Below are 16,167 nucleotides of genomic sequence, written 5' to 3'. Positions count from 1 at the left end.
GGCCCTGAACTCAGATACACTGTAAGTATCTGACTAGTTGAGGTCAATATTATCTACTCCAACATAAAATGGTTGTTGTTGTTGTTGTTGTTGCTACACAGCCCCACGTGAGTCCTGACTGAATAGATATATGACCAGAGGTGTTCTGGCTACAAACAGCCAGTTTTCTTTTTAGGCATAGTGTATCTAATGTGTCCGTCCTTTATGAAGATTACAGCATGTGTTATTTGATAGAATTTTAGCTTAACAGCAGAAATATTCCATGATGAAGACAATGATGATGATGATGATGATGATTACACGCCCCTCACACACACACACATGGATCAGATATCATTTCAAGATCCAACTTGATTCTAAATATTCCCATGTTTTCAGCTGCCTACTTTGGCATTTATACCATTCCAAGAGGAGGCTTGATGTAACAGCTTCATGGATGAGTTCATCATATAAATGGTGAAATGTGTGACTCAACAGAGACAAGTTTTGAGTGAGTGTTGTTGAAGGAATCCATCATGCAATGAAGACAAAACTTCAGAGTTTGACACCAAATCCCACTAGCAAACTAACACTGAGGATTCTGTAGATTTGAATCCATAAGTATTTAAAAGTCTAAATTATGCAAACTACCTTGGCCATAACTGTTTTCCACTCCTTTTTTGTATATGACTAAGTGCTTTAGTTACTGGAGATAAAAGTGGATAATTACCATGCTGATGATGTCTATTGACGCAGAAATGTATCCCCATCTGACCTTTATTCTCCTGACAATAAGCCAGTCTTTTTTCTTAATGGTATGTCAGCTTTGGAGAATTCCTGATTCTTGAGATTATCTCCCCCTTCCCAAGTGGAGCTCTTAATTGCGATTTGGTAGTTATGATAGATCTTTTAGAAGCAGAAATAAAGTTGATAAATCAAAAATTGATGTTGTATGTTATTTAATATACCTACATTTGTCAATGTTGTTTGAGAAGCTGATGAGGCTATTAACCTCATCCCTATCCTTCTACCTCATCCCTCCTTATCCCACTGCTATATCTTATGCATCTGTGTTTGTCTAGATGGAGGGAGGGGAGAGAGAGAGAGAGAGAAATAGAATAATGTCTTTGGAAAGAGTAGCATGGGGAAAAGGACAATGGCTGGGGGTGGGGGTAAAATATGGAAGCAGAGTAAAAGAAGAAGGATTAAGAAAAAATGATGATAGCTGAAGATCTTTAAGAACTGATAATCACAGCGAATCTGCCTACCTTATCTTTATTATTATCAGTCTTCACCAAGTCTGCCTGCCACCACCACCATTACCACCACCACTGTTAATGTCAACTCTTATTATACAGGTCATTATCATTATTATCTTTAACCTCAAAATGTTCCTCATCATCATCATCATCATCATCATCATCATCAACTCCACCACCACCATCACTACTGTCATCATCGTTGTCAATATCACCACCACCATCTTTGTCATCATCATCAGCTATTAGCAGCCTTACCACTGCAATCACCACTGCCACCACCACCATCATCATCATCATCATCCTTACCACTGCCATACCACCACCACCATCATCATCATCCTTACCACTGCCATCACCACCACCACCACCATCACCACCACCACATCATCATCCTTACCACTGCCATTACCACCACCACCACCACCACCACCATCATCATCATCATCATCATTCTTAGCACTGCCATCACCACCACCACCACAACCACCCCCACCCCCACCACCATCATCCTTACCATTGCCATCACCTCCACCACCACCACCACCACCACCACCACCACCACCATCATCATCATTGGTGTCATGTTGTTATCAGGGAGTGTATTATTACCCCCATAAACATGCTGTTGTTTAGCTCAAATGAAACAGACCAATAGTATTCTTCTAGCTCTAATAATCCCCCTGGCCATCCTGTCTATTTGTGTCAGGGACCACATTATCCAATGAAATCTTTTTTTTTTTTTGCAGGGTGTTGATCTGAGGGAAATTTAAGGGTTGTAATTTTAAAGGAGTGTCATGTGAAACAGATTTAAATGCTATTCCTATCTATTCCTTTCCTATAGAAGCTGGTGTTCCTTGTAAACATGTTGACCTCAGAGATGGTCTTTAATTCTATCAGACACTGACACATGACCATAAATTTGAAGCATGGTGGGGGGAGTAATGTCAACAAAATCAACCCTAATATGTCACAGGGAATTAGTTTATTAATCAGCTCTGCCCATATAAGCTTGGCTGCATGGTAAGAAGTTTGTTTCCCAGCCACATTGGCTCCTGGTTCAGTCCTACTGTGTAGCACCCCGGGCTAATGTGTTCTGCTATGGCTTTGGGCTAAAATGTCTTGTGAGTGGATCGAACAGGCAGAAACTGAAAGAAGACTGTTGTATGTATGTGTGCATTCATGCGTGTATGTGTGTGTATGTGTGTGTGTGCGTGTGTGTGTTTGTATGTGTGTGTGCGCACGTACACGTACAAGTGTGTGTGTGTGTGTGTGCATATGTGTGTGTGCATGTGTGTGTGTGCATATGTGTGTGTGCATGTGTGTGTACGTGTGTGACTGTGTGTGTGACTATGTGTGTACATGTGTCTGTGTACATGTGTGTGTGTTTGCCCCACACCATCGCTTGGCAACCAGTGTCAGTGTGTTCCCGTAACTTAGTAGTTCGACAGGAGAAACCGACAGAATAAGTGCCAGGCTTAAAAAAAACAAATCCTGGAGTTCGGTTCATTTGACTAAACTTCTTCAAGGTGGTGCTCCAGCATGGCCACAGTCTAATTACTGAAACAAGTCAAAGAAAAAATAACCCTACCCTCACTCCACACGGGGGGGGGTGCAAATCAAAACTGACCTTTGTAGGAATCTAGAACAAATATGTCAAGGACATGGCTAGAGTGTGTGATGTGTGGGGGGAAGCCCTTCAGTTTGCTCCTCTCGCCACCACTACCAGGCTCCCAAACCTCACACAAAATTACTGCCCCCATAAAAGTGCCCCCTGGGGCAAACACTTCCTTTATCCTTGCCCTCTTTCCCCTCCTATGTTCATGAATTACAGATAAACATTTAGCTTCCTGTTGCTGCTGCTGCTGCTACTGCTGCTGTTTAATCAAAGGTCAACTCTGGCTGGGCAGGCCTTTGATCAAAGGCTTTCCAACTCTGACCATCCTATTTTTTTCCAATGTGCAGTGAACTCAGAACTGCATTGTCCAGTGTGTCTCTTTTCAAGTTGGTAAGATGTTATTTCAGGGATATTTAGTTACCATTTCTAGCAGGTCAAGTTCATTACTGGTCATTACTTCACAGTCATTGCTGTATTTTACTATGATTTCTCCCATTTTTTTCACTGGATCCAATCATTGAACCATGACCATTCTGGAAGAGTTTAATCAGATATCCCATTGCAGTACTTGACTGGTTCTTTCAATGTCAACATTTCTGGTTAAGTGCGTGGGCTACTAACCCCAAGATTTCGAGTTTGATTCCAGACAGTGACTTGAATAATAATAATAATAATAATAATAATAGTAATAATAATAATAATAATAATAATAATAACAATAATAATAATAATAATAGTAATAGTAATAATAATAATAATAATAATAATAATAATAATAATAATAATGATGATGATGATGATGATGATGATAATAATAACATTGAAAAAATACCTTAGGAATGAGAACCCAGGTCTGAAATTTCCCCAAGACACCTGATGAAAGCTGGAGGGTATATCAGCCAAAACATTGTGTTAACAACAAACAAGATGAGGACAAATATCTGTCAAATGTAATGTAATTGTACAAGGCTGAATTATCCAATATCTGCAACCATTTATAAAGACAACAGAGCTGTGGTTCTGAAACAATGTGTTGTAATATGGTAATGCATTGCAATGGATATCAAAATGTGTCAAGGAATTTTTTTAAATAGCATTTTAGTCTTTATAAAAATCTGTATTAATGCTGGAGCACGTTGAAGAGTGTGTGTTTGTTATTCATAACTTCATTATAACTAGTTTAATTAATAAAACAAAGTTAGCAAAAATGTTCTAAATTTTTTTCTTCTAAATTTTAAACTTTAAAACTAGGTTTTTCTTTGAAATTTTTTTAATTATTTTTTTATGTTCTATACAATGTGAGCCTAGAATTTTTATTTAATCTCCGGTACACTACAGAGTCAAAAAACTGAGAACTGCTACAATAAAGCGAAACTGAGGAGAGATTTAGTTACTATTTCTAGCAGGCCAAACAACCACATAGAGGCATTTTAGGTAGTGACCTAGTTACTTGGTCAGTTTAACATGTGCCATAGATCTGTCTGCTCAATATGAGCTGACCTGGGGTTATTCAACAATTGTGATTTGTATTGCCTTCTCTTGACTCATTTTTATACTTTTAGAGAAAGAAAGAAATGGAAATTTGAGGTGTTCATTCATTTCCCAAAGGCATTACTAATGTAAGTGAAGTGAAACAGTTTCAAATAAAATTTGAAGCTTTTTGTCCCAGACTTGACCAAAGAGAAACTTATTTCTTGCTTTACAATATACAAAACACACTTTTTTTTTTTACATATTCTTAAATTCTCAAATGGTAAAGTCAATTGTATCAACCTCTGTACTTTTTTGCTGACCCCTGGAAGAATGAAAGGCAAGTTGGCATCAGTAGGACTTGAACCTCTTATGATTCTGCCAATAGCAATATCTCTTAGGTCTGTTATGAGCCCCAGGACTTATAAGGCTGGAGCTTAACCTGGTCTCCATGGCATATGATAACAACACTCATCCTGGATAGGACGCCAGTCCCTCACAGAATTAACTTCCCAGTTTTTGCTGGAACTCATTTACAACTGAATGAACTAGAGCAACATGAAGTGAAATGTTTTGCTCCAGAACACAGCACACTTCCTAGTCCAAGAATCAAAACCACATCACACACACATCTCTGCCAATAACAACATAGTTTTAAATTATATTGATGGCAGAGCTATAAATGTAAGCCGCTTTCAAACTAAAGCCATAGCTTTGTTTTCATAATGACCTGGAACTATTTCACTTCTCTTATGATGATAATACTTTGGGAATAAGAAAGAAATGCCAGATTTTCCATTTCCTTTTCTTCTAATAACCTTAATGCCATTCTTTTCAGCTATTTTTCTATTTTCTCAGGCTCCTTAATCTTCTTCTCCTTCTCATTATTATTATTGTTGTTGTTGTTGAGCTGGTGGAATTGGTAGTGCACCAGGCCAAATGCTTAACAGCATTTCTTCTGGCTTTACATTCTGGCTCTAAATTCTTCAGAGAATGACTCCGCCTAAGGGTGGCGAGGTGGCAAAAATGTTAGCACACCAAGCAAAATGCTTAGTGGTATTTTGTCAGTCTTTGTGTTCTGAGTTCAAATTCCACCAAGGTCGACTTTGCCTTTCATCCTTTCAGGGTTAAATTAAGTACCAGTTGCGTACTGGGGTTGATCTAATCAACTGGCCTCTCCTGCAAAATTTTGGGCCTTGTGCCTAGAGTAAAAAACAGAAAAAAAGAAGAATGGCTCTGTCTTTTATCCTTTTGGTGTTGATAAAATAAATACCAGCTAAGTCCTAGAGTTGATGTAATTAAATTACTTCTCACCTCAAAATCTTTGGCCTTATGCGTAAAATTAGCAAGAATTATTATCATTGTTGTTGTCATTCTTGTTGTTGTTCTTGTTATGGTATTTATAGAGTCAAACAGGATGGATTTCTCACATTTATTTCTTAATGAATTTTCCTTATATTTAACAGAACTGTCTTTCCTCTGTTTTTTTTTATAGGCTATGAAATAATTTCAATAAGCTCCTGTCCAATAAAATTTCATTTTTCTATCAATTCAAATGATTTTAATTAACTTTTCATTTATTTTTTCTAAAAGAAAATACAAAAGTTTAATTAAATGCTTTTTTAAATGAAAATAATTATCTCCCTTGGGCAAATTATATAACATTACACTCTACTTACCTTATTAGTGTGCTACATGGTAAGAAATACATAGACAGTGATAGTATCATATACATACTCACACGCACACACACATATATGTACAATATATTTGTGTATGTGTATATATATATAGACAGATACATACATACATACATATGTACATACGTACATACATTCATACATACATACATACATACAGACATACATACATACATATAGATTGATTAATTAATCAACTGTTGCTTCGTTATACAAGGACCATGTTGTAGCTTTTCCTTAGAAAATAAAATTAACTATTGTTTTTAAATACCAATCTGAAGTCATTTTTTGTGCTATAAATGCTTTGTGAAAAGGCATGAATATCACCACTCAGCCTCCACTTCTCACTGCTAGAAATCATGCCTATGAGCGAAAGCAAATCATTATTGTAGTTGTTGTTGTCTAGTCAACCCTGATCAAACAAGCTGATTAAATTTGCTCCAGATGTGACAATCCCATTTTTGTGGGGACATCATTATCTAATGTTTCTTTCTTTTTAAGATGATAGATTGAGAATTGAAAGGAGATTTGGTTGCTATTTCTAGCAAGTCAAGCAACTTCATAGATACTCATAGCATTGATTCATTGCTGTTGTTTTTACTTTTGTTTTAGTGGGGGCAGCCATGGTAAAGTGGGGGAGATTTAGGCAAATGAAATCAAACAAACTGATTTTTATTTCATACTTAAACACTTAGAAGAGGTACAATGAACAAATGAATAATATGTTCCGTGATAAAATACTTTAGAAAACATGATGTTGTATACTTGAAAAAATTAATGAAAATAACTTCTATTTTTTATCTCAGATTTCAGGTTTAATCTAAAAAAATGTGCCTCTCCCTTTCACTCTTTCTTTGTTTCTTTTTTCCTCCTTTCCCTATTTTTTTTTCATTATTTTTATCTTTCTCCCTTGCTCGCTCCCTTTCCCCATAAGTTTCTTTCCTTCCTTTTCTCTAAACTGGTAATTGTGGATTTCATTACATTCATTTTTCTTTCTTTTTTTTTTGTTTTTAGTTTGATATTTTTGTCATAATCTGTATTTATCATGTTACTAATCACTTGTATTGATGTAAACTGTTTTATTACTCCCAGTTGGATTGATCTGTGAACTGACTCTATTTTATTGAGAACAAATGATACAGTAGTAGGTTGTAGTTGTGGGAAACCTGGGTGAAGGAATATCCACTTCTATGGAATTTCTCACTGGTTTTATGGTCTAATTGCTTACTTATCTATTCAGCAGAGTGTGCTCTTTTTTTCTAGATACATAGAGGTCGGTTGCTGGAATGTCTGGCTTATTTTTCAGTTTTATTGCTAACATTGAGAACAGCAATGAACAGAATGTGATCTATCTTGTGAAGTATATAAAGATATAGATATACAGATAGAGATATAGATACATATATATATGTATATATATATAGTGAACATGCATGTATCAGTGGTTAGAGCATTGAGCTTACGATCGTGAGGTTGTTAGTTCGATTCCGGACCAGGCTGTGTGTTGTGTTCTTGAGCAAGACACTTTATTTCACATTGCTTCAGTTCACTCAGCTGGAGAAATTAGTTGCGATGTTTGGTTTGTGTTCCTTGGTCTAATTGTTATCAGCAAGAATGAGTGACAAATGTTCTGACTTGTTCTATTCTATACATAGAAAGGTGGATGAAGTTGAGAAAAGGGTCAAATTAGTGGAGAATACTAAGACTTGAGAAGTAGCTGATGTAAAATAGATTGGTCGTGTGTGTGGACAGTACAAAAATGGGGCTTTTTTTTAAGTGAATAGTACCGAGATCGGTCTGATATGTAGCTGAATTGGATTTAGTCATAGAGGAGGACTAATCTGGGTCTGACCACATGACTGGGCTAAGTTAAGTTTAGACAACATGGAGGAAGATTAATGCATGACTGGTTATGTAGATACGTTAAGTGATTGTAGATAAAGTAATTGTGGTCGGTCATATTCTCCTGGGACCAGTCAACTGGACTGTACTGAGGTTGGTCATAAACATTGACTGTACTGGGGAATGTCATGTTGGTAAATTGGTTATATGGACACTAAATTCAGGTTAGTCAATTAAATGGATTGTACTGGGTGGGTGGGGATGGCCATTTAGGTGGATTGTATTAAGATTGGGGATATTGGTGGACTAGACTGGGGCTGGTCCTGAAGATAGATTGATTGTACCAGGGGCTGGCCATGGTTGAGCACTGTGCTGGGTTTGTTATTGGAGTTATGCTTGAATAAAAGTGAGGGGATAGTAAGGGAGAGATGTATATAAAGGTAATGAGAAAACTTTTGGGGACAGAAATGTGAGATAAAATAGACAAGGAGAGATGAGGAAGGCAAATCAGACATAAGGAGAGAAAGGAGAGTGTAAATGAAAGAGAGAGAAAGAAGTTACAAAAGGAGATAAAGAAGAGAATAAACAAGAAAGAGAGACAGAGAAGAGACATTGAAAAGAAAGGAAGAGCAAGAAAAAGACAGAGAGAGAGAGAGAGAGAGAGAGAGTAAAATAAAGGAAAAGTCACAAAGAAAGTTGGTATGTGTGTATAAGTAGAAAAAAAATATTAAAACAAAAAACAGTAAAACAAAGAATGGCAACACTAAGAACAACACTAACACTGCCAAAATGTGAACTTGCAATAATCTAAAATGCAAAGCAGCAAAAAAAAAAAGAAAAAAAAAGAAAAAAAAGAAAACAACTTACACACAAAAAAGTGAACATTAAAAAAAAAGTATAGAGAAGAGACTAAGTGATATTATATTCCATGGTGGACGAATCACCGTTTTCTACATCGAGCTTAAAAGTTTTCCCAGGAATTTATTGGTGCTACATCTCAGCATTTCTGTAAGTACTGTGGATTATTTCTTTAGATTAACTATTTTTTTGTGCTTCCATATCTATCTGAGCCTATCTTTTATTTTATTATTTTTTTTGCACCTTTATGTCAATTTGAGCTAAGTTTATCTAAGTTTTTGTTTCAATATTTATTTGAACCTCGTTTGTCCCTGTTTTGTACTTCAATATTTGTCTGGTTTTGGCTTCAACTCTTTCATGTTTCAATATCCATTTGAACCTACCTTGCTTAGTTATCTTCTTCTGCTTCAGTATCTATTTGATCCTAAGTTATTTATTTTTTCACTTCAACATCTACCTGAGCCAAGCTTAAAACTTTCTGGGCTTTGATATCCAACTGAGCTAAGCTTATCTATTTTTTCAATGTTGTTATCAGGGCTTAAATTTTCTCTGTTTTTCTTTTAATTAAGAATCTTTATCTGTGAGCATTTTAAGTTTTTAAAAGAGTATAAAATACAGCAGAGCCACCTTTAATATTTTTGTAGTTATTGCTTTCATTGTTGTTGTAGAAGTGGTTATTGTTGTTGCAATCCTTCTGTTGTTGTTGTTGTTTTTTTTATATAGTTATATATTTTTCATTAAAAAGCTGTACAAAAATGAAAGTTCACCAATGTCACTTGTTGAATGCATGAATAAACAGAACAAGCACAGGTTTTCTTTTTCTTCTGAATTCATTGCCTTATGTCCATATAAGGTATGTCTTGTTATGCTTATTGTACCACTGTTGTCTACCAGACAGCTTTTCCAGCAAATGAAAAGCTTCTGTGGCCAATCAGCTGGCTAGAAATATCAACTGAATCTTACTGTCTTAAATAAGGAAGGATATATTAGACAATGTCATCCACGATATACAAAAGGCTGTGATAATCGTGGATTGTACATTTTTGGTTAGAATTTTTCTCACTCAGAATCAATCCAGGCATTTATTTATTTGCAAAAAATTTTGTATTCAGAATGACCTAATTTATAAAATGAGACCCCACTGCCTCTATCTGTAGTTCAAAACGAGGTCATGAAGAATATTTTTAGAATATTTAAAAGCATAATTTATAAATTAAATGAGACAGCAAAAACGTAATTCTAGTAAACAAGGTTCGGAGGGAAAGGAATGGATTTTTTTTTTTTTTGCAGTTGACTCTGTTTTGATTCCTTTGCAGAAAAAATTAGGTTAAAAAACAATGACCTAATTTTTGTTTAGTGACTGTTAGTAGTAAATAATAATAATAATAATAATAATAATAATAATAATAATAATAAAGATTTCCTGTATTATCCACCGGAGCAATAGATAAGGGGCACAATACAAAGACAGACATAAAGTATGGGGATTTATATAGGATAGAATGAAAAGATAAAAAAATAATGAAAAATAAATAATAAACTAATAGATATGTGTAAATACAATATGCAATACTAACAAAAGAAAAGAAGTATACTCTGTAAGGTGGTTGGTGTTAGGAAGGGTATCCAGCTGTAAAAATCATGCCAAAACAGACAGCACACTTTGGTGCAGTTTTCTTGCCTAGCCAGCCCTTTGTCAAGCCCATGATGATGATGATATACATCAATGAAGACAAAATCAGTGATGTAATCATCCTGATAAAGGTAGACCACTTGGGCCAATCAAAGAACCCCACCATCCAAGATCTCCCTGAACACCACCAACAAGCACCCTCTTCAATTTTTGTTCTCCGACTCACATGTTTATACTCAGAGCAATGCGATCACCTCTTACCATTTTTATTGCTTTCACTCACCTTTCAATAAATTCACTTGAGGACAGCACCTCTCTCTCTCTCTCTCTCTCTCTCCACCCTCACTTTCCTTTCCAAGTGAAACTTTAAAAAGTTGTTAGGGTAGGGCAGCATTTAAACATATTTTATGTGTTTCTGGTTGTTGTTGATGTTGTTTGTATGAATTGTTGTTGGTGGTAATGTTGTCATAGGGAACGCCAGTGTTGTTGATATTGTTGTTTATTGTTTATTATGATTGTTGCCATTTTTAAACTTGTTATTCAAGATGCTGCTCTTATTGATAATGATTTTTTTTAAATGTTGATTATAATAATGTTATTTGATGAAATGAAATAATATTGTTAATGCTGGTGTTTAATTCTTGTTAAAAACACCACTGGGCTATAATAATTTTGATTTGTCATTTCTCTCAGAATATGTAAACTTTTCCTTGTCTATTGAGATTCAGGTATTTATTTTTTACAGAATTCAAAATGATGAAACCCCTGTGAAGGTGGTTCTCTTTATTTCCATGCTGAAGCTTCAGTAAGCTTCATTTACGAAAGACTGAGATAACGGTTATCATATCGAAATAACAAACATAAATCATTACATAATGAAATGATTAACATAAAGGATTAACATAATGACTGACGACCTCCAATGCCCTTATTAACACCCCATCAACATCAACACCTAAAAAGAATTTCACCACTGGCTTATATTTTCTTACATTTATGACCTTTGTCTGTGGGGGCTTAAGGGCTGTCACATGCTCTTTTGCAAGGCTTCTGAGAAAGTCTAATAGGAAGAGGAGGAAGGAAATCACAAATGCAAGGTTACCTTCATATCGGGGATCTTACTGTATTCTTTTGGGTATAATGCAAGAAATCTAATGTAAAACATAAAACATAAAAACTGTGAGGTCATATTATAGTTGTGATTGCACTGCACTCAAAAAAGTGGGTGAGCGTATCTGTGTGTGTCTACACACATACACACACACACACACACACACACACACACACACACAAATAGAACAGATAAGAGACATGAGGAGAGAGAATAGATGTTTATTCCATTTGCTTACAGCTGTTTCATAATTTTGTTAGTTATATCATAGATATTACATCAACATTTGCATGTATATAAAATATATGTACAAATATATATATATATATACGTAGACCCATATATACAAGTGTGGTGAAACCAGGGGCAGAGTCATTACAAGGGTGGATAGTTTGCTTTGAGACATTTGTTCTGTCTTTACTTTGAGTTCAAATACAGTCATGGTTAACTTTGCCTTTCATCATTTTGGGGTTGATAAAATATTCTGCCTTTCTCTTTGTCTGTCTGTCTATCTCTCTCTTTCTGTTTACCTGTTTCCCTCTCTCGGGATGAAATCACCTGAAGTCAAAGCCCAAAGGGGAATGAGCTCTACATGTAAAAAAATACCCAAAACACTTCGTATGTCACAATCCTACATCTTCAACTCCATTAGTTGTTGTAGTTTCTATGCAAGAGAAGGACAAGTGACCACATAAGGATGCCCCTCATTGGCTCAGGAGTTTCCCTTGGTTTCACAAGAGTACGAACCACTTTCGTAAAGTTTACAGCACATTGTGTCAGTAGCTACAACATGCTAACCACTGATGGCTTTGATTACGAGGAAGGTGGGAGTTGGCAGTTGTTAGATGTGCAACAACATGTTCCAGTGGCTGTTTTATCTATTCTTGAAGAATTTGTCAATAATATTTCACAAACACTCACTTCAAGCTGACATAATTCAAACACAGAATTAGTTTAAACCACAAGTAGCTTGTGTTTATCAGTTGGTGTCAACACAAGCTGATAATAAATGTACACAAACAATTACCTGCCAATCATCTGGCCATATACATTTGACCTGCTTAGCAATTACACACACACACACACACACATGTATCAACAAATATATTTAGAAACATATACATATATATTTACAAATATACGTACATCTCTCACTTTATCTATCTTTCTCTCTCTCTTTCTATACATATATCATCATCATCATCATCTTCATTTAATGTCTGCTTTCCATGCTGGTATGGGTGGACGGTTTGACAGCCGAAGACTGCACCAGGCTTTGTTGTCCGTTTTGGCATGGTTTTTATGGCTGGGTGCCCTTCCTAACATCAACCACTCTGCATATACACATATAATCTTTTACTTGTGTCAGCCATAAGACTGCGACCATGCTGGGGCACAGCTTTGAGGAATATTTGTCCAATGAATTAAACCCACTTTTCAGTTTCCATCTACCAAATCCACTCACAAAGCTTTGGTGAGTCCAAGGTGCCACGCAGTGGAACTGAACCCAGAACAATGAGATTGGGAAGCAAACTTCTTACAACATAAAGGAAAATAAAAATATTTATCAGAAAGACTAATATGCTTTTATAGAATTTGGTACACCATAGCAAAAAGCTTTACAATAAACCCAACATCAACCTCGATTACTGACTTGAAATGAATAACCGTGTCAATCAGCTGATCTTTATTCATGCTGGCCATAACAGCCCCAATAACAGACATCAATGGGTCCTTGGTATTGTCTCCCTCTCAAAAGTGCCTTAGTCATAGTAGTCTGTGGCATTTAAAACAGGAGATCTACGAGGCTTAATTTTAGGGATAACGTGGTTATGAAACGGTTTGGCTGTCATTCACTCCTGAATCATGCAGGCTGTGTGAGAAGGAGTAGAGTCTTGCTGGGACACCTTCCTACCAACCAACCTTCACAATTCAGGCCTTGGCAACCATCTTCCAAACTGATTCTAAGATCTTGCTGGAAAAGTTAAGGAGGAATGACATGGCAATCATTGCTCACAATCATTTCAATCATCAACTTACAGATGTTACCATTTCGTATTATTTATTAACTATATAAATAGGAACATCGAAATCGAACAAAACAATATACATCAATATGCAAGATAATTATACCATAAGAATAATACACATAAAATGGTCCTTACAGCTGTTTTGGCCTATAGATAAAAGTATCTCATTCTGCTTTATTGGATAACTGATATCCCATAGTGGGTTACCCTCATAACCCCAATCTTACTTTGTACTATATATATATATATATATATTTATATATATATATAATCATCGTTTAACATCTGCTTTCCGTGCTAGCACAGGTTTGATGGTTCGACCGGGGTCTGGGAAACCAGGAGGCTGCACCATGCTCCAGTCTGAGCTGCCAGTGTTTCTACAGCTGGATGCCCTTCCTAACGCCAACCACTCCGTGAGTGTAGTGGGTGCTTTTTATGTACCACTGGCACAGGTGCCAGGAGAGGCTGGTAGCAGCCACGATCGGATGGTGCATATATAAATACATATATATAATAAATGATAAAAACAAAAAAATTGAATATATGAGAAACTTTATTGCTCACAACAACTGTTTTGATGCATCCCACATGGGTGGGATCTAATGATAGCTGTATTAATACCATGGATGACGTCAGGTAGCCATAGGCAGTGAATATGTTTCATTGACTTCCTATAGGGAACATACCCAACACTTAAATCTTTACCTATATACATGTGTGTGTGTGCACGTATGCATGGGTTTGTATATACATATATATATGTGTGTGTGTGTGTGTGTGTGTGTGTGTGTGTGTGTGTGTGTGTGTGTGTGTGTGTGTATGTGTGTGTGTGTGTGTTTCACCCCTCCCTGATACACACAGACACTGCAATCAGCCTTGATCTCTTTGTCCTCTTGAAACCTAATCAAGTTACCAAGGCCTTATCTCTCTTTCTACAACCATTCAGGTCAACCAACCACTGCTTCATGTGCAACTACCATTTTATGTCTGTTTCTCCATGCTAATATGGGTTAGATGAGTACATATTATTAGCATGCATGTACATGTATACATACAGATACATACATAAACATTCACACACACACACACACACACACACACATGCATAAATGCATAGAGACATATACATATAGATAAATAGACTATATATATGTAGCTCTCCGTATGTCTGTCTTTCTCTCCCTACCTCTCTTTCTCTGTATACATACATACATATATGTATATATATATATATATATATATATATATATATATATATTATATTAATGTTCGTTTTAATAAAAACAGTCTTACATCAGTCTGAAGGACTACACCATACTTTTGCAGGGTGCAAATTTATTATTCCTTTACAAGAATAATGTGTATATATATGTGTGTGTGTGTGTATGTATATATATATATATATATGTATATATATACAGAGAGAGAGAGAGAGAGAGAGAGAGAGAGAGAGAGAGAGAGAGAGAAGAAGTGTGTTTATTTATTCCACAACATATTTCAAAAAATCTCTCTAATGCACACAAACATGCATTCACACAAGATCCCACACAAACATACACAAACACAGACACAGACACAGACACACACAGACACACACACACAGACACACACACACACACACACACACACACAAACACTCAAACACAAACACATTTACACACAGACCAAACTCACACATATATATTACTTAGTAATTTTTAAGAAATACATTTATCATTCCCAGTACCTGAAATATGATACAATCAAACAAAAAACAGCTGTAAACAACTGCTTTAAATGCAGGCTTGTATTCATTGTGCTTCATTATTATATACATGGTGACTGGAAAGCACCATGTCACGGTAACATGCGCGCATGGGCACCAGCACTGCATAAATAGGCAAATCCTGCCTCAGACAGGAAGCCAGACAATGCATGAGACTTTTGTTAACTAAACAAATAGATCTACATACTTTAAATCTGTCTTAAAGAACTGGGGTACTGAATTAGATATATATATATATCTATATATATAAAACTGAGAATGTGTGTGTGTCTGTCTGTCTGCCTGTGTGTTTCCCTAAAACTTGAGAACTACACAACCAATTTCATTCAAATTTTACACATGCCTTACTTAGGGTCCGGGGAGTGTCATCGGCAAAAAAGTTTTTAAACTTTTTGCCTAGGGCGAGCCCACAGCAATATCATATCTTCTCCACTATGATACCTTAAAACTTGAGAACTACACAACCAATCTCATTCAAATTTTACACATGCTTTACTTAGGGTCCATGTAGTTTAATGGGCAAAAAAAATGTTCAAATTCTTGCCTAGGGCGAGCCCGTAGCAATATCATATCTTCTCCGCTATTTCAGTATTACGTGTTAAAAGTGAAACAAAAACATTTCTCTATTTTATGTCAGATACTTTCACTTTAACAATAAAAATTAGAGATAATAATAACAATTGAATTATATGTAGTAAGTAATAATTAAAATCAAAGTAAAGTATAATATAATCATAACATAACAAAAGTAAAAATAGCAATTGGTATAAAATTGCATCAATGACTTGAACTTGAATAAGTGGTTTCACATGAATGGGAATAAATTAAAAATAAAATTAGTGTGCAGAAATGGAATAGTCCAGATGGAAGTGTGCACATACCGTTTACCACAGCTTTTACAT

The 16,167-nt window shown here is 35.8% G+C and overlaps 1 protein-coding gene across 7 annotated transcripts in view; it reads left to right on the top strand.

Annotated features, from left to right (window-relative positions):
- Window positions 1-16,167, top strand: part of LOC115216595 (5'-AMP-activated protein kinase subunit gamma-1) — a 764,404-nt gene that overhangs the window by 438,091 nt on the left and 310,146 nt on the right. The window contains exon 1 of one of the 7 annotated variants that reach the window (XM_036506550.1): window positions 8,540-8,876. The exons of the other annotated variants lie outside the window; for them this stretch is intronic. The gene's annotated coding sequence lies outside the window, so the exon portion shown is untranslated. Of the gene's footprint in view, window positions 1-8,539; window positions 8,877-16,167 lie in introns of those variants that run through there. 7 annotated transcript variants of the gene reach the window in all.

Source organism: Octopus sinensis, linkage group LG10, assembly GCF_006345805.1.
Source record: "Octopus sinensis linkage group LG10, ASM634580v1, whole genome shotgun sequence".
Classification (NCBI taxonomy): Eukaryota; Metazoa; Mollusca; class Cephalopoda; order Octopoda; family Octopodidae; genus Octopus; species Octopus sinensis.
The sequence above is the reverse complement of the archived record's forward strand: the minus strand, read 5'-3'. Positions and strand labels throughout refer to the sequence as shown.